A 20,467-nucleotide genomic window follows, 5' to 3' on the forward strand; every position below is an offset into this window, starting at 1 on the left:
CAGCCTATTACAGGGGAGAGGAAGGACATCAAATGGATGAGGAGGGAAGGATTTTGGTTTGCCACAACTCTGCCTCCCCCCCTTCCTCGCTCCATCTCCTGGCTCCCACACTCCACTCTGCATGATGGCTACAAGATGCAGCTTTGGCAGACACACACACACAGCCAGCGACATTTATCTAGGGCTGCTGTTGTGTCGTGCTAAAATGCTCTCCACCCCTCACACACATTTGCAGTGTGTACTGTAAATATTAACAGTGTTTATACTCATGCTCTCCTTTTGACAACTACACCCTGATCTCTCTGCAAGTTCATTTAGAAACACAAAAAGCATGAGCACATCAACAACCAGCTCGGCACAGACATCTACAGTATGACCATATGAAGACAGATTCATGTGATTTTAGATATTTATTCTCTAATCTTAGTGTTGTTTGGTAATTTTAACAGCATGTAATACATCTTGGCATGTTGTTTTTTTCGGATATTCCAGTGACAAAACTATCATCGAAATGGGGAAATCAGCTTTTGGAAACATTAACGGTGCATTCAATTTGAAATAGGAAGTCGGAATTTCCGAGTTCCCAGTCGGCACTTTCAGCTGGAACGCCCCCTGCAGCTGGATTTTTCCGACTTGGAAAGTCAGACGCACCTCACCAACCCTGACTCAAAATCTAAGATGGCTGCTTCACAAATCAACAAATGTGAAAGCTATAGAATAAACTGTTTACTAGCACTTCTGTCTTATTTGTGTATCATCAAATCAGTTTTACAAACAGTTTCTGTTCAACTTCTGTCTGTAGACACGTCACTTCCATGTTCGTATGCACAGAATACAGTCTAATACATTGTTATTTTAGGGATGCAGGATGTCAGTCACAGTTGGGGGTGCTGAGGGGTCATGACTTCATAGTAAATGGTGCATGACAGAGAAGCCTCTCCAGAAGTCCTGAGATCTTCAATTGATTTGAAAAGACATTATTTATGCGCTCTTAAGGTCAAAGTCTAAAGCAGCTGTAAGCGGGCAACCCGTCTCAAGTTGGCACTTGAGCCCACCCGCTCGTCAAGGGTGTCTTTTCAAGTCAGTTTGGGATCTTGAAGCTCCCTGAGACTTGGATTATGGCAGACCAGCTGTATGGAGCCATTTTATGTTTAGATAGTAGATAGTCCCCATCTACTTGAATTATAATTCAAGCAGATAATGACTGAATTTCCATACTGAGATGAAGATGAACTTATCTTTTGAGGAAATAATTCAACAAATGTTTGATGACATGAAAGTTGATTAGACATTCATTATCCCCAGAGGATGGGGGACTTATTAGTTATCCTTTGAAAACCAAACATGTGAACCTCATGGTGTCAACCGAAGTCAGGGGATGGACAAAGGCCGACGAGGAATTCTTCCTCTGGTGCCCATAACTGTCTGTACACCGCTGCCTGGCAGTCCATCCAGGGGGATGATGGGAAAGGGGGCACTAAGTTGGTAGTTGTCCTGTTGCTCGGCATATCTGCTCTGTGCTGCTTTTTTGTCCTCCTGTTTTCACTACACGGTTTCACTTTCAGCCCATTGTTTGAGTGTTTGCTTCTCCTCCCCCTCATACTAACACAGCACACACACACGCGCGCACACACACACACACACACACACACACAATACGGGCGCAACAGAGTGTAGTGTGTATATAAAGTCCTGTGTCACTCACTCCCACCAGCTGCTTATGGGCTTGTGATAAGCAGTTGTAATTAGAGATTTTAAACTCCCGTCTCACTCGCTTTCTGTTTTTCTCTCTCACAAACACGCTCGCTCGCTCGCTGACAAACTCCTGAATCTCTCTCTCTCTATCACTGACTCATGCTCTCTCTCCCTTTCAACTACTCCCCCTCCTGATTCACCCAAACTGGCACACTCCCCTCTCTCCCCCCTCTCTCTCCCTCTCTCTCCCTCTCTCCATCTCTCTGATGGGATGTCTGTGGAGGATTGTAGCCTATGGGTGTAGATGTGTAGAGAGAGCTGGGAGTTGATTTCTCTCTCTCTCGCTCTCTCTGAGTGTTTCAGATCTTTTGCAGCTGAGACCAGATTGTCTCTGGATGTTATTTCCTAACTGGCAAGAACGCATCAAGAACTACGAGGGAGATGTTACAGTGAGGTACGGAGCCACTTGTGTCCTGTTTTGTGTGTGTCTGAGCTTCTGGGTGTTTACATGAGGCCTGGTGGCATAATTTTTGTCCACTGGCAATTTATTCTCTTTGATTTTGCATGACTTTGTTTCCATAGCTGAACAAACATCTGATGCCTCTGTTTGCATCCTTTCTACTTTATATGTTTTACCAGGGAAAGACCATTTATTCTTCTCAATGGCCAGTGTTCACTCGCTTTTGTTTCTTTTTCCTTTTTTCCTCATCTTGCACGCTGTTGTTTGCCCTGAGATGTTGCATGTGTGCCGGCTGGCAGAGCAGAAAAAAATTTAAAAAAGAAGGAAAACAGGTTTTGCTTGTTCACTGCACACACACACACACACACACACACACACACTCTTCTCAAAGGGCCTTCGGGGGTACTGAACATCAGTTGGGAATCGTCCCAGTTTCGGAGGACCTTGGGCGGCTCTCACCCGAACGCCATGTGTTGGTTGTGTGATGTGTACAGAGAGTGTTTAGAGAGAGAGAGTGAGGCAGAGGAGGAACGAAGGTAGAGATAGAAAAGGTTAAAGAAGGAAGTAGAGACACAGAGGCAGTGTCGCGGGCAGACATAACTCTGCCTGTGTCACCCCACAAAACTCTGCTTTTGTTTCACAGGCGCTCACAGATGGGCTCATTCAGACCGCTGACAGTCTGAAGTGTGTGTAGAAGTGTGCGTGTGTGCGTGTGTGTGCATGTGGGTTGAACTTGTTGGTGTTAAACCCTTGGGAAGGTATGATAACTGTTAAACAGTGTGTGAAAAAAAATCAATCATGGTAACTTGATGTGCAAGGAGGACCAGCCATTTCACTCACAACCCCCCTTTTTAATGTGCATGCGTGTGTGTGTGTGTGTGTGTGTGTGTGTGTGTGTGTGCTACACCCATCTGTCCCCCCGCTCAGCCAGATTGCAGGCCGCTGTGTCTGCCGGCGTCGCACGGAGGTATCACTCTCTCTTTAAACTGAAAAGATTATCTCAGCCGTACGCTTCCATAATGCCATTTTCCAGCAGTTTCCCTCCGGCTCGTCTTTCTTCTTTCACATTTCTCTTGTTTGGAACACGGCAAGGCGTGCTGCGCTGGTCTGTGGGTGTATCCGGCAAGAGAGGCTGTAGTCTGTCAGCCTGTGTGTGTGGACGCAGAACGGTCCCCTGTGCTGTGGTCAGCTGTTGAGCCACATGGTCTCGAGACTTAGTCACCACCCGCCCTGATAATTACGGGTTGATTTATGAGCAACAGAGGACGATGACGAAGAGCAGGAGGAGGAGGAGGAGGAGGAGGATGCAAAGACTTTTCCCCGCAAGAAAAGCTCTTTGATGGATCTGCTGCTGTCACAGCTCCAGAGGTGTTCAAGGAATATACAGCCCCCTCCCACTGTTTCACTCATGTAAAGCAGCCCACCGGCTGTGTTGCAATGCTGAGGTCCTGCGGCTCTGGCAAGGTTTAAATGGCACCTTTTATGCATGATTAAAGAGGGGAATACTTGCTCGCAGAGGTGGTGCGGTGTGGTCGTGAATGTCACAGCTGCATGAGATTTAGAGAGGAAAAACTTGAAAATACAGCGTCCACCTGTTACCTGGGATATTTCTGTCTGATGAGTCTGAAGAAATTCCTGTTGGCTAACTATGGGCCTCCTGTCAGTCACAAGCCTTTGTCTACATACTCGGTGTCTAACCCTTGGTCTCTCCACCAGTCGACCTATTCTTGGATGGGACTGACTGGTTACCACGCTTACTGGATTTCCTCTGATGGACCCCCCCTTTCAGAAAAAGACCACATGCATACAAACACAGTCACTTAGTGGATAGATGCATTTCATGCGCCCGACGTCAAAAGGCAGACAGCTGACTGAGCAGACAGGAGTGGGGGTGGGATGGGATTAAGGGGGTTACCGCTCATCTGGGGAAGCCATAGATTTGTTTCGCCCACAAAGCTGATTAGTGCAAATTGTAATCCACACCAATATGCGCTATTTATAATTGGTGAACTTGAGACAGATGTCATTTATGACTGGAGATGTGTGGTATCTCTGAGAGGCGTTGATTTGACTAGAAACAAAGGGAACTGTGTTTATTAGTGCATTAGTTGTTAAAGGTGCAATAACTACGAATTCAAGTTTAAAACAACAACAACAACAAGTTAACTGGAAATTATAGACGGAGTTTTGACATTATGTCAAAGACGTCTATGTATTATGCTGCAGAGATACCAACTGCTAACCAGCTAGCTCTGGCCCGTCCTTCTTTGTAATACCTCTTCACAGCTGCACAGCTTACCGAGCTAATCAGCTAATGGCAGCTACAGTTAGCAGGAGTTCACGCTAACTCTGGTTATACGAATTTGAGAGGGGGCCGATCTTACATACTGCACCTTTAATGTTGATTGATCCAATAGCTCATTTTTTTGATTAAGGATTATTTGGTATATAATGTTAAAAATAAATGCTCCAAACTACTTGATGTATTAAGTTACTGTAAAACTGTTTATTTTGTGCAACCGATAGCAAAACTACTCGATGTACAATCATAGTAAACAGAAGAAAATCAGCAAATCCTCAGTAGTACACTAATATAGCATTGCACTGCTTTAACATTGTCAGACTCACAAGTACTTTCAACAATTGATTCATCGTTGCAGCTCCAAATTGCGCCGATGAGGTGGATCCAAAGTCAGGAGTCTGCAGACAGAAAGTGCAATGGATTGTGTTTTATTTAGGATCACGGCAACACAAGGAACAGGCAAACACAACGTAGCATCAGGAATGGGAAACACTACAGATGACTCAACAAAGACTGGACTAAAGACTGGACTTAAACACTAACTAAACCAACGAGGGAATGAGGTGCAGGTGGAGTGAGGCGGAGAAACACAGATGAGGGTAATGAGTGGGGATACCAGAGAGCAGGGAAGGAGCTGGTCGGCTTGGAAGAACACTACGAACAGTGAAGGGCTAATGAGACAGATACGTGACAGGTGTGGAGGGAAAATCAGGCTAGGGAGGAGAACAGGGACACAGGAAGGAAACGGAGCAAAAGGCACCACAAAAACCAAGAAAACACAGAACACATAAAATAAAACTGAAATGACATAAGTAGAGGTAAATTAAACTGGAGGTGTAGATCCATAACCTAGCTCATCAGAATTGTTCTTCCTGTATAGCTCAGGTGTCCTCGTGTGTTGAAAGATGATCCTGCAGATGAAGATAAAAACCCCAGACTATTCCTATAAGTGAGGCCCATGGGACTGGGCAGTTGGCCGACTCAAACAGCAGCTAGAGCTAATGACAGGTGGTGGGAAGCACTGCTGGCAGCAGCAGCAGCAACATGTTATTTGGGAGTGGACCACTTCCAGCAGGCTGAGATTAAATCCAAAACCTTTGGTCGGAGATTTTCCCCCATCTGATGAAACAATATCATCAAAGCGGAGCGGCCTGCGCGGCTTCAATACTAAACAGGTGCACCGGCTCGCACAAAGGTTGACCGAGGCCTATATGATAGTAGTCTTTGTCAGAGGAGGGAGGGGCTGTTCCCGGTGTGACCTCATCTTTCTATAGAAGACTTCCTCATGTTAATGTGGGCTTGCTGCCGCTGGCATGTGACTGGCGGCCTTGCAGACTTTGTTTCCCTTCCAGAGCTATTATCAGACAGAATGTGTGTGAGGGACATCGATGTCAGGGTCAGTGTCTGGGCCTGCCAGGACTTGCTCCGGCTACTTTTGTGTGTATGTACAGTACATGTGAACATGGCTTCTCTCCTGTTTGTACCCCTAACTGAAACTGTAGAGTTTTACAGTGCAGAAATGTGTGCTTTTTTTGTGTGTAATCATGGTTTTTATTGTTTCTTTCACAAAAATGTATACAGCAACCAATACTCATAGCTACGGAAGCCCTAAACGGCCATGGGTCAAACATTTTATTTCCTCCGTCTTTCCGTGAAAACAAGTTAAAAAAACAAATGCTGTTGTCCAGAGATATGAGAACAAGATAAATCAATCCATCATCGCAGGAACACAAAAGGTTGTTCCCTCTTATTCCTTATAGCTTCATGTTTATTAGATCAGCAGTGCTACTGCATGCCAGCATGCATACATGGCATCTTGACAAGTGCAGCAACTGATTTAAGCTGAAAATGTCAGATCAAGGAGTACCCATTATTAATGGCAAAAATTCATAAAAAGTTCATGTTGTTTGCTTTGAAACTCCTAAAACCCAGCGCACAGAGCAGTGGTTGTATGTCACGAATCTTAGGATTTTTCTCATGATTAATTTTCTTGTTATCTTTGGAAAACAACATTTTTTTATTACGTGGTAACAACATAAATAAAACTTGTGATCTCTCAAATGTAACTCATTATCACGGTTAAGCGAAGGAAATAATATGTTTGACCCTTTAGGGCTTCCGACATGGCAAATTGAGTGATATATAGAAACATTTTACATTAAGTAAAAAGATATTGAAGAGCAAGATTAAAAAAAAAAAAGAAAAGAAAAGAAAAAAAAGTAAATTCATAAATAAATTAGCCCACCAGGATTTATTCCACCCACACAGGAAATATACTACATACAAACTGTGATGAAGGCATATTTAAAACATTTTTATCAATGAGACAACATTTAAAATGATGAAATTAAATGAAACATACAAAATCAATCTGAATTAAATGTGGTGTATGTATAGCTGCAGGTAGTTGAATGTTACAAAGATGATTTAGCATGCGGGAGTGGGAGCACTGACTAGATTACGTGACATGACGAGGATGTTAGCGAGGGAGGATGGTAAAGGTCTTCCTCAGAAAGAGGACAGAGGCGGGAGGGATGAAACGACAGGAAAGTAGGACAGAGAGAGAGAGAGAGAGTAGCTCATGAAGCAGCTTGCTCTCCCACCTTTCTGCAGGGCAGGTGCATCAAACGTAACCACTTAACTGCTCCCGTCACTAAACACACACTCACTTAAACACACATGCACGTGCGCACACGGACGCACACAAACACTCGTCCACCTACCAGGTTTCCTCGCCTGCAGCTAGACAGTGTGTATCAGAGTGCTGAGTGTGAGCCCAGCTGCAGAGCCATGCTAATGATTTGAACAGCATCCGTTAAGCATTCCCTTTAAAAAAAACCCTGCTTTGATCTGTGGGAGAAGCCGTGGGGGGAGTTTACGCTGAGATGAAAGATATCGTCTGGCTGTGATGTTTGTGTGCTTGATTTCAAACATGTCATCTCTAACATTCAACCCTAATCAAATTAGGTCATTACCTAATGGGGCATGATGCCCCCCTCTGACAATGCTATGATACGCTCCCACGTTACTATCATGCTAATCTCCTGCAGATCCCCGTCGAACCGTTGTCTACATCAGAGGGGATGGAGGAGAGGGATGGAGGGTTTATGGAGGAGAGAGTGAGGCAAGAATTAGGAGTGTGTGAGAAAAAGACTGTCAAGGTGAGGGTAATGAGAGTGGTGAAGGAGGAAGAGAAGGTGGAAGGGGCGATGACGGGCCGAGTCTGTCAGTCTCGTCATATCCTCGGCTCATTCCTGCGAGTGCAGATAAGAGTTCTGAAGAGAGGGATAATGTCGAGGTAAAGCAACATCTCGGACCACGCTGTGGAGGGAATTGCTTCGGCTTTGGATTAAAGGCTGTGTGCACCAGCGTGATTTGAACCTGTAGTCTGGTAATTTCATGCCCCTGGTGGACCTCAATTCCAGGATTTAATACACACTTACCCCTGAACCCCTCCCACCTCTCTCACTGTGTTCTGACTTTGTCTCCACCTTCCACCTCCATTCATCCTTCTTATATTTGCCAATTGACCCCGTAGTCCAGAGCACGGGGAGTGTAGCTCAGCTACAGCCATGGCCGCACACATACCTCACCCTAACAGGGGGCTGAAAAGCAGATGAGTGTAAGAAAGAGTTGTAAAGTCAGGGTTAAGTGTGATAAATCTGGCGGGTCGCTCTCGCATATGACGCTGTGAATGGCCTCCCGCTGAGCTGCAGAGATTCAGAGTCTGCAGCACTTCAGAGGAAAGTTGAGAAAAGCTCGACTTTGTGTGCGATGACGCAACGTGAGCAATAACTAAGTGCGAGTAAATCTGAAAAACGCCCTGCATGACGAGAAAAAAATACTCTCTCGTGTGTGAAGTGTGGCAGCTACATCAGAACGAAACTTTCCAGTCAGAACAGAGAAGTAAACACACAGAGCTACAGCTTCATGAGAGGCCGGGCTGCCAACTACTTCCACTGCTGTAGCAGTGTGTGTGAACGCAGCGTGAGTTCATACTGTATGGCGGACTGCTGTATCTGAGTATTAGCAGTAAAACAGAGGAGAGGAGAGGAACATTTAGCCTGTAACTGTGTGGATGTCTAGTCCGGCCAGTGATATAACCCATTAGAATTACTAATTAAGTAAATGAATTGAATTTGCCTGCCCTCGTTCAGTGTGTTTATCAGCGCTGAAAATAGCTTCAGCAGTGCACTGAGCAACAACAGAAACATTCAAATGTCTTCAAAGTAACAAATCAAACCAACTGGGAAAAAGTAGAAATAACAAAGAAGGAGGTCAAAGCCAAGCAACATTCCTTTAAAAGCAACAAGGAACTCTCAAAGGTGCTATATGTGAGAATTTTACTTGAAAACATTCAAAAATGAACTAAAATTATCAACAGACTGCGAAGAAGTATCAGTTTTGAAGTTATGATGCCTCTGTATTGTGTTGTAGGGATAGGCCTATATAATAAGCTATAATAATAGCTAGCCCCAAATCCATCCCTGTCCAAAAAGCTCCTGCTTTGTTCGCTAGATAAATGGCTAACTGAGCTAACTAGCTAACGGCAGCCTCCGTTAGCAGCAGTTTAGCGGTTACCTTGTTGATATGCTGCGCCCTGTTTGTTCTGAGTAGGAATTCTTACATATTGCACCTTTAAACAATATAACTTTAGTGTCTTTATTAAAACGCACAGCCTTCAACTGAAAGTACAACAAAACATTTCTTTATCCCATACAGGGTGTTAATGATGAACCAGAATGCAGTTTTAATATAATTCAGATAAAATAACTATTGAAATTAAGATAAAGAAGCATTGAAGCAATTTGAAGAACCTGTAAGCTGTTTTAATATTCATTGAATGAAGAGTGAAATATTTAGTAAAAAAAAATAATAATAATAATAAAAATAAGGAAAAATAAAATAATTGATAAATGGGCTACTGTAAAAAAAAAAGAAAAAAGAAAAAATACAGGTAGCTAATTTGCTATTTAACTCCCTGCTAACCTCACTAAACTGCATTAGCACATAGTGTGTCATAGTAGAAGTGTTCAGACAGGCCAGAGAGCAAGCAAGCAATCAGCAGCAAGGGAGGAGAGTAGCTAAATAAAAGGTGGAGAACAGATGGGGCATAATAACTTCTTATGATTTCACAGGTGTCAAAGTTTAAGGGAGAGTCTTATACTGCCAGGGAAAAAGTGCCCAAGAGCACCGAGGTAAAACAACCTAAGTACCGACAATGCTAACGCTAAAGCTGGCTAACTGCGCCATGCTAACGTTAGCTAAACTCCTTCTCCTGTACGAAAAACGGAAACGGAGGCAACCAAAGGATATGAAGGTCAGAAAAGTATCTTTTTTTGCCTTTTAAAGTGATTGCATTGTCATGTGCTGAATGTGAGTTGTTTACAATGAAACACGTTTTTAAAGTGATTTTCAGTGATTTAGTACTGACATGAATGAGCTGGGCTGTTGGATCTGTGTAGTGCTTTACTCTCTGCAACACGCAACGGTCTTTGGAAATAATGGGTTTAACTTCGTGTTAGCAAATGTTTTATTTGGCCGTCCAACATGTGGGTTTCAGCTCTAAAATGATGCTTCTAGGAGAGATTTAAAAAAGACAAAACCTTTATTTGACAACCTCACCCTGTAGCATGTAAGAAAACTTCAATGGACAATTGAAACTATGATTTACAATACATGGTAAATAAAGCTAAGAAGCGAAAACTTGTTACTTTACAGGCGGTTGGCTAAGACCACCGTTAATTATGTGAGAAGCAACAGAGAGATAAAGACTGACGAGGGAGGGATTGATGCAGACAGATGGAGAGATTTTCCAGGAGGAAAGCACAGGAAGCTAATTAAAAACCAGATGATGTGTGAAGAGATGTGACAGAGAGGAGATCCCTGTCTTTCCCGGAGATACTTCTCCCTCTTAAGGCTTTTGGATTTACTTGGTCATATTTTAATTACTTTTTTAATCAGTGTCCTTTGTCCCACTCCAGACAATAGTCTCCTTTGTGACTGTTTTGATTTGTCCTTATCCTCATGTGTCTCCCTGTTGCTGGTTCTGGTCCGATGCTCTTCTTCCATCTGGTTGATGGTGGCTCTCTCAGTCCTGCAGGTGAAAATGAAGGCAGGTGGGAGGGGAGATGCTGAGGGAGATTTAAAATATGAAAACAGCAGGGTTGTGAGTGGTAGTGGTGCAGGCTGAAATGGTTTAAATAGGGCAGTGATGAACATCTTAAGCCTGTGGAGGCTGTGAAGAGAGGGCTTGCTGGGTGAGGGAATGTGGACCGAGGGAGAGGGCAGCCCATAATTGAATAAAGGAGGGTGATGGTGTGTGTAAGTGTGTGTCTTTGTTTGATTTGTTTCTCAGTGGCCAGATTTTCCTCCCCCTTTTCCAAGGTCAACACGGGGATTATTAGCGGAGAGGCACCGTCATAATGATGATGGTGACGGTCATTAACTATTCATCACCTCGCGCTACGCTGCAGGGCCAAGTGTTTGGGCTGTGCGAGTGTATTAGGGAGTTACAGACGTGCACATCTGTGCATCAGCACTTAAAAGCTCCGTCATGTGTTGTTTTGATCTGTTTGTCTGTGTGCAAATGAGACAGCTGGCTCACGTCTGAACAAGAGATTTCTAGGCACACCTATTCAAGACTCTGCTGTGTCTCCTGGCTCTCTTTGTCTGCCAGCGCTGTCTTTATGGGCAGCCTTGACGAAACTATGGCTGTTTGACCACAAAGTCTTCAGGGCGTGTATGCTACATGAGGTGAATCCAGGCGCCTCCCCCTTTTTGTGTTTTGCACCCTCCTACTTGTTCTTTTTCTTTTTTTTTTTCTTTTTTACTTTACACCAGCTCCGCAGTGTAATAGTGGAGAGGAGGAGGGTGGATGCTTGCGACGCTGGGGGTGTAACTGTACCCCCTCAGATGGGAGTAAGTGGGCTGGGTTCACCGGGGTCTGGAGAGGGGGAGGGACGGAGAAGGAGGGAGAGAAAGACAGATGTAAAAGAATCAACTGCTCCAAGCGGCAGAGTTGCCATGGCTACGGGGGAAACGGATGAATGAATGACATCACAGTGGCGGGGAGGTGAGAGAGTGTGAAATTGATTTGGTGGCGGAGCACGGGGAGGCGTCTCTCGTTGGGTTTTTCGTCAGGGCAGACACATTTCTCTCTCCTCCGTACCCTGGTGTCTCGCGTGGACGTGCTCTCACCGGTAAGGCTTTTCTTTTTTTCTCTCCCTTATCATTGACGTGAAGGCTGATGGCGAGTGTTTGTGTGTGGATTTCACTCCGACTCTCTTCAGTCAACATGTGAGACATACAGCGAGGACATGTGTGCGTGATAGTGTACACGGATGTCATGTGGTGCTCCCGGCGTGCCACGGGGAATGAAAGGGAAGGCAGATGTGCCGTGCAGTTGTCGCGGCTCTAAATATACCATGAGATGCTTAGTGTGGAAGAATGTGTGTGTTTCTGGCTGAGAATGAACAGCTGATTGTGCAGCAATGATATCAGTGTGCTGTCAGACATCCTCGCTATAACAAGCATTCATCTGTGTCTGGGTTGTCACACTTTAGAGCTGTACTTGAGCATGAATCTGTTGATATTATGTCTTGGTGTAAGAAAGACACACACTTATCTTGTAGCTGTGTTGTTGTCAAGAATCCTGGTGTGCTGATGCTTTTAGTTATCATGCGATCATTTTTCTGGCTGCTCAGGGCATTTGTCTTGTCACTTGCCACTCTATCGAAGCACAGGGTCAGCCACTTGGAGCTGGTAAAGTCTCCTCAGAGAAGCTGCTTTTCCAGCCCTGGAGTTTGAATCTGGCTCCCCTGACTAAAGGGTGGTCTTCCTTCGCAGTGCACCACCCTGCCGCGAGTTCATTGGCAAAGCCTGTGCCATTCATCAGGCTCTGTGATTAATGATGAAGTTGACCTGCGATGACTCCTTCGGGACAAACAGTCAGAGTGAAGGCGAGGGGCTGGAGGTCACAACAAAGCCAATCAGAATGCTTTAGCTCAGTGTCTCTTCCCGCTGGCCCACATCCAGAATGGGGAAACAGATTACATTGGGGATCAGAGGATCAACATTTAGCTAGATTTAGAAAACATAATCCATTACTACGACCCGACTATCAACTGGTCTTTAGATCTGCTGAAATGCAACCTGTCTCGCAGTGCGGAGGTGAATATGTGAAGGTAGCTGATTTCACATCTTTTCAGTGGCTGCCATCAAGGCCACACTGTTGTTGAGGAGAGCATTTAGGCTCCAAGGACACTGTACAGCAGGCGGTTTAGTGTTTTGGCCTCCTGTCACAGGCATATGTGAACAGTGCTGTCTGTTTGGTTCCTGGGAGAATATTAAAAGAGACGGATTAACATTTAAATTTGCATTTAGTCATTTAGCTACCACTCCTAACCAGACTATCCTGTTTTATTCAAAAGCGAGTATCTAAAAAACACCCTGCGAGGGTTCAAGAAGGCATAAAAGCGAGTTTTGTTCAATACATTACAGTGAAGGCGTTAGCTGTTCCTAATTTGTCTAAACCAGGGTGAACTTGGCCAACCAAGTTAGCCTTGACAATGAGTTAACATTACAGCTGGCATGTATTTTAAGTTAGCATTACTTTCAGCTTCTCTTTGGACATCAACTACAATTGTTGGGGTCACTGTGATAGACCTTGATAGACCTGGCAACTCAGATCTTAGATTAAAGATCAAAGCGCTCCACCGGTAATATCATTGACAAATGTATTTTCTTTTGAAAAAAAGTCTCTGATTGGTAACGCCAGTGTTGTCACAAGTTTATTCAAACAATATATGCTGAAATGAAAGCTTGTTTTTTATTTTAGATTTCTAATAAAACAGTGTAAACACTTAAACTAATAAAACCATATTTTAGAGATTATTGCACAAAATGTGTGTATAATGGCCGATATATCAATATTGTTAGTTTTTTCGCCCCAAATATTGATATCTGCCCTAAAACTCAAGCATCAGTCAGGCTCTAATGCCTACCAAGTATATGAGGTTACCTCCCTACAGAGTATGAGAGTAAAGACATAATATTACATGTTACGCATTTACCTGTACGCTTATGGCTGTGATGTATTGGAGTTTAGGAGTAAAGGGTTTTTAAAACAGCAGGAGACATTTTATTGCTGGCATGTGAAAGGGGATCAGTCAGGATATAACTTTGTCCACATTGTGGTGTGATTAAAGGTAAGAGTTGAGTGTAGCTGTTGATGCTGTGAAGGTGTCTTTGAGCAGGTGTGTGATGCCAGAAGTTAATGTGTTAAGCTTCAGCACTGTGGGTAGGCTCAGGCCATCAATTATAAATAGGGAGGGGATTAATATACATGAGGCTGTTTAATACAGTTTCAGACAGTTTAATTTGAAACTGAAGAAAAATGTCCCTGGCAGGTGTAGGAAACGGTGCTGCATGTGTAGGTCACTGAGTTTTCGAGTGTGTATAGTCTTTGTTTACACACACACCAGCCACAACTAGTTGGCATGTTGTATGTATTGTGAGGAGAAATCAGGGTGGCTGTTACCAGGCTCCAGTCAAGACAATATAAAGCAGTGCTGGCATGTCTTCTAAGTCAGCTTAAAAGCTCCGCTAAGTGAATGACTGAGAGTCTGCCAGCCTTTTGGAGGGCATGGTTGGGGGCACAAGTGGGTCAGTAGTGAAGAGCCACGCCAGCTCTTACTGATCGCTCTTTGTTTCCACTCTGAGAACAGAACTGGCCCGTAGCGAAACGCAACTTGACAAAGTGTTTTTTTTTTTTTTTAATAAACAATATGAAGTGAACTCTAAGCCGTTCCACTCTGGGCTTCTGATACTGCATTATGTGACTCAGTTACACAGTGAGTTTGTGTTTTTTCTTTATCTTTCAGTCCGCTCTGTCTCCTCTCGTTCATTCCTGCTGGACGGGAGGAGGCGTTTCAAGGAGGTTGCTTAGCGACATGAGGAGTTGTGTTTACACCACGCTGAAGTCAGCTTATGTGTGTGCGTGTTTGTATCCATGTGTTCGCAGTAGGTCGTTCCTCCTTGTGGTGACAGCTGGTTGGCAACTGTGGTCAGATATGGTGACTGGACCTGTACACAAACACTCACATTTAAACATGCCCACGTATACAGACTGTGTGAAGGTTTGTCAAGTAGTACAACCTTATGAGTTACACAGAGATTTACTAAAACTGTTTAATCAGTTACTACAAGTTTACTGTATGTATAGCAAGTGTTCAGATGGATAGAGCGATACATTTTTGTGGAGCGTCATGATTGCTGTAGCATAACTATGTGGCCTTAATGAGACATATTAACTAATGACATGGACATTTCTCTTACAGATTAACAGACAACAAACTCTCTCTGCCTCCTCTTTGTTTTTCTTTAGTACTATTAACTATTAACTATTAAAGATCGTCCATTTCATCAGCTAACTTGTGTGTGAAATTAGGTTGGTGAATCGAGATCCCTTATTTCACGGGAAGTTTCACGCAAACTATTTTTGAATGTATGAATGATGCTGTGAGCAAAATATGTAAACAACACAACAGTCAGTTCAAAAAGCAATTTAATCAGATTGGGCTTGCCTTTGTATCCAAATCATAGTGAAGAGCTACATTCAACATTTACAGTGCGCAAAAGTTAGTTCCTGGGACTGTTTGGTCAGCTACAGAACGGGTGAATAAAACTAAACTGGCAGGAAATTTAACTTGTTGATATGTTTCCCTTTTAGATCTGTTTGTTTAATGACTCTTAAAGCCAGATAGGAGAAATCGCAATGTCTGGGGATTACATTGAGATAGTAAAAAAACACGTTGTATTTTCTCACAGCATCAGCAATTGTAGGTACAAACTAGGCCATTTTGCCAGAGGAGACCAGCCAATTACTGTATGTTTATTTCTGTCTATCGCACTTGTTTATCCACTGTCAATAATTCTTGAATGTCTGCAAACTTCTCATACGCAGCAGGTATCCTGGGCGACATTGGTACTTGAATTTGAGCAGCTAACATAAACATAATGGTTTGTGAGGTAGGAGTCAGAGCCAACTGTTCACTGGTCTGTTAGCTCACTGTGAGTCACTAATACAGTGTGTGTCAGGCAGCGGTCATGGTTTTCACTCTTAGTCAGCCGGGAACAGAACAAGGTAACAGGAGGATGCCGCCTCTGCGCTGAGTGCTGCTTTAGTTGGGAGCTTCTCACATGCAGGACTGCGCTGCTCTTTTGTTTGTCTGGTTATTGATTGTCTCTGGCTGAAGCTCGCAGCCATCCTTTATGTTCCCATGTTATCCATTGTGCCAGCTGCTTGGAGCTGGAAGCTTGGGGAGAGGGCAGTAAAGGATAGACAAAGGCAGGGAGAGAGATGCTTCCAGTTTGAGGGATTTTGGAGTTGACGAGCAGAGGGGAGGTGATTTAGGGAGAGAAGCAGAAATATAATTATTGGCAGGAAAGTGAGGCCTTCAGCACGAGAATGTGTGAGAGGAGAGAACGTGGCTTATAAGTTATTAATTGTTATAGCTCTCCTCTGTCTTTTACTGCCTTTGTCATATACTAATTTATTTAATTTGTCTGTCAAATTGTCATGGTTCTGACAGATTTTTCCCTTCACTCCTCCTCACTCGTGATTCCATCATGTCCTTATCTTTTTGCACATAGCCTGTGGTAATAATGAGCTGCATCAGTCCACCAGTATCCGATGTTACCTTTCTGTCCTTCCCTAAAGCTTTTCTTCCTTCTTCCTTCAAGCAGTTGACTCTTGACCTGTGAAATTTGTGAAATTTAATTTTACTTGGCTGCTGCATACTCAATCTCTGCTGCAACATTGGAATGAATAATGAAGTTATAACATACTGTCAGTATACGTCTGCCATCTGATTGCTCACATCCCCTCTGATGATGAACTACCCTTCACTTTTTTCTAGTCCCACTGTTTCTTTGTTATAGGAAATCTTGATCCACCATTCAATGCAAGTTCATCCTTTCTGTCCTGATTGGTATTGTGTATGACAGTTTCGAAGGTAAGGGAAATTAGAGCTGAGGATTAGGGAGCTTTCATCACTTTTGTAAGTGTTGAGCTGACGGATCTGCTTCACAGCAATTGTGGTTGTAGCTTCAGTTGCAGACATGTATGACACGGCTGTAGCTGAATAACTGATTTATAGGGCCAGGCACGTTTTTTGGGCAGACAGCTCCAAAGCAGATTGCCCATCTTGTCAGGCCTGGTGGATGAATGTTTGACTTGAAATAACAAGTCTTTTTCAGGCAGAAGGAATATTATACAGATTTTATTTACAGTCGTACTTTTAAACATGCATATTATACATGAGTTTTTCTACCCATACCAAAACAGTACTAACAATGATATCAGATCAGATAAATATAAATAAAAAAATAAAATATCTTTGTATAATTTAAGAAAAATGTCAAAATATTGAAATGTTAATCAGAGATCAGAGAATAGGTAAAGAAGAGTATAAATGTTTTTGATGCCAGTATTTGGTACTTGACAGTCCCATATATTCGCTGCTATAGACACATTTCTGTTTACACCAAAAAGAAAAAAGTAGTAAGGTAAGGCATGTTTATCTATATAACACCATTTGGACACAAGGTTATTAAAGTTGCTTACTGGAGCATGGAAATACATAAATGATAAGACATTAAGACATTTTTTTTAAATGCTGATTAGCCGATCTCAGATCTCAGAAGCTGCTTCACATTGCTTTGTTTTGATCCTGGGAACACTGAGTAAACCTGTCCTGGATGACCTGAGGGGTCTGGTTTTTTTGCAACATACAAGTTAATCAGAGATGCATTTAGGCCTGAGAACATTTAGTGCTTTATGGACAAGTCGTAAGATTTTAAAGTTGACACACAGGAAACCAGCGCAGTGATTCAAGGACCAGTGTAATGTACTCCACCTTCCTAGTGTTAGCAAGGACATTGTGTACCAACACAACATTTCAGTCGCTTTGCAGTGGTTGGATTCACAAGTATTGCTTGTTCTTGTTCCGTTTGAAATAAATGGAGTAAAGGAGACATTGCCTGCTGTGTGTCAGGGGAGGAAATGTGTCAGTCTGCAGCCATGTCTGTTTGTTCAGCGCCTGTGACCTGTTGAAAGCAACACTTGAATTGTTACTGATGGAACAACACCAGCAAAACTCTGGTATCTCCTTTTTACAGATGGACTGTGTGACTGGTACATGGATGCCATTCTCACCTTCATCTGTACACCTTTTGAATGTTGCATAATTTCTTGTTCTGGATTTAGATGTCAGCAGTTGTTATTTACCCATAAGAGCTTCATAGAATAAAATTGTGCCAAGGGTCGTTGTAAGGTTTTTGTGAGGATGTCTGCTTTTAAATGGTCAAAAAATTGCATAATGCAGCTTTAATTACTATGTATGTCGACTTGATCAAGGCACATAAACCTCTTTTTGATTCATTGGAGTTTCTTGCTGCTCCGCTGCAACAAGCAGAAAAGCATTTAAATCCTCCCCTTGCAGGCAACGATCCACCATGGGATTGACCAGTTTTGCTGCTAGGCTATTAACTAGTATTATGAATATTAAATAGTAATCCCTGCTGTTCAGTTTAAACCTGGACTGAGCTGCTGTTTTGGAGGAAAAATGGTTGGATTACAATATAATCCATCCTAAAGGGTGATACCCAGATTATAAATAGATTTCACACATGCACAAGGTGTATTGTATTTGTAGTTTTTTTTATAACTCCATGCTGACAACAGCAGCGGCCAGAGGCATTATGTTTTCAGGTTGTCTGTTGGGCAATATTTCCAGAATTCCTGAGGGACTCTCAAAAATTTGGCACAAATGTCCGCTGGGACTGTAGGATGAACTGATTAGAATTTGAAGGTCATTGGTCAAGGTCACTGTGACCTCACAAAATAAGTGTTTGGCCATATATTCTGATTCCGATTTTGTCACACAAGTGTCTTCATAGGATACAATGTGATGGCATTTTATATCCAAACAGCCAAAGCTCAATTTCACTGTGACATCTTAATGTTTTGCAAAAACATTTTTCTGACCATATTTATTTCACATTTGGTCAGATACTGAATTGGTAACACTAATCTTTGGTGACCCATTGAAACTATGGTGATTGAATAGATCTTCTGTGCTGGTAAAAAATGCGTGTGAAGCAATTTGTGGAGATGCACGATGTGGTTTTTTTTCAGCCGATACTAATTACTGATAATAACCTGCTTTTCATGGCCTATACAGTACCAATTAGATAACCGATAATTTCACATAACTAAAAAGAAATTAATTGCTGGAGTTTATTCACAACTGAGGTTATGGCTAAGATGTAGTGAGCAAAGACAATTTAATATCCCATAAATCTAATATGATTTGTTGTGTTGGTAGCATTGTAGACTTTCTCCATCCTTTTACAGCCATTGGTTTATAAAATATAAATTAAAATTGTCGGCCCAATATTTATCATGCATACCCAAGAATTTGTTGCTTCTTTGCAGCAACATCCATATTTGAAGCATTGAAGTCCGCCACAAGCTCATTGGTTTCGGTGATATTGAGCTTCAGGTGGTTGTTTTTGCACCATGTGGTGAAATTCTCTAGCAGTCCTCTGTAAAAGTAGTCTCTAAGTGAGAACAGCATGTGTCTCACTTAAAATTATTTACTGCACTGCAATCTTCAATTTCACCAAAAATAAACCTTATACGTTTTATTAAATTCCTTCAAAGTCGTCACTACATACGCAGGGTGTATGCAGGGTCTTAAAAAGTATTAAAAGTTGATAAATCAATTTAGCAAAAATGAAGGCCCTTAAAAAGTATTAAAGTCGTATATGCCGTTTTCCAAGGTATTACATTTTTAGCTTGTTTTCAATATGTATATTTATGCATATAGGTAAAGTTTGCCATGAGTTGTTCCAGACATTTCCCCTCTTAACTCCTCATATGGTTTAATTTAAATAGATATCTGAGGCTCTTGGAGGTAAAACTCTATTTAACAAAAAAGCCAAGATTAGACCAAAGGTATTTGCGAGGGAGTTCCTACATTTTGTCAGTTGTTTTGTTTATTAGTCAAATACTGGTTTCTAATGGTTTTGTTCTAATAAACCTTGCATTGGGTTAGTCACTCAGTTCATTCTCTTGCACTTTGTTCCCACCCTGCCTGTTTGAATTATGTTGCCACAAACTAAGACTGTTTGGTTGTGCTATCTTAGAATGAATATATAGTAAATGTAAGTTTAAGCGTGTCGCTGATGTAACTGGTTAGTACTCGAAGTGGCGACGAGATCTTAAAATGTATGGAAAGGGTCTTAAAAATAAAAAAAAGGTACCTTAAAAGGTATTGAATTTAACATTTTCTTGCATATACCCTGATACACTATATGGATCTGGACAGACATGGATGCTGTCTTAGTCTTAAGAGTCTTAGTCTTTTATTAGCATAAGTCCATGTTTGTGTTTGTGCCTGTGAATGTGCGAGGAGCTTCTATTAGTGCATATTGCATTCTAGCATCCTGACTCTCTCCCTCCCTCCCTTCCCTAAATCAACACACCTCTTTCTTTCACTCGCTTTTAGAACAAATGCACAGGCTAGTCAGATCAAAGTCTTCCTGACAGGATGCAGTGGTGCTCATACTGCGTTTGTCCACAGGGGCCGCCAGAATCCACAAAAATGAAAGTTACTTTTAGCATGCAGTGTTTTTTATAACAAACACACACATTCACACTTGCACTTTTAGCACACTGCCTAAGACGAAGGAGAGCAATTGTAAATCAACCTTCTAATCTTGTGTCACAACCAGGTGGGGCAACAGCTGGTGCTAAACCACATCAGCACGTCACTCCAGAAACCTCGACAGCATATCAAGAAAACCAGCATGAGATCAGTACCGTACAGCAGTCAGAGGGCCAATCTGTCTTAACCACACAGAGATTGGATTAAATACATAGCACACTTGAGCAGTTAAACACGAGGCACCTTTCAATTGGCCACCCTCTAAATGTTGTTGCA

General features: G+C 42.6%; 1 protein-coding gene across 3 annotated transcripts in view; it reads left to right on the forward strand.

The window, feature by feature from the left end:
- Window positions 1-2,057: 2,057 nt before the first annotated feature.
- Window positions 2,058-20,467, forward strand: part of myo16 (myosin XVI) — a 113,196-nt gene continuing 94,786 nt past the window's right edge. Inside the window, exon 1 of one of the 3 annotated variants that reach the window (XM_084361936.1) lies at window positions 2,058-2,149. The gene's annotated coding sequence lies outside the window, so the exon portion shown is untranslated. Of the gene's footprint in view, window positions 2,150-9,485; window positions 9,778-11,528; window positions 11,660-20,467 lie in introns of those variants that run through there. The other 2 variants (XM_084361935.1, XM_084361937.1) reach the window with 2 other exon arrangements.

This window comes from Pagrus pagrus, assembly GCF_965226575.1.
Source record: "Pagrus pagrus genome assembly, chromosome: 9".
NCBI lineage: Eukaryota > Metazoa > Chordata > Actinopteri > Spariformes > Sparidae > Pagrus > Pagrus pagrus.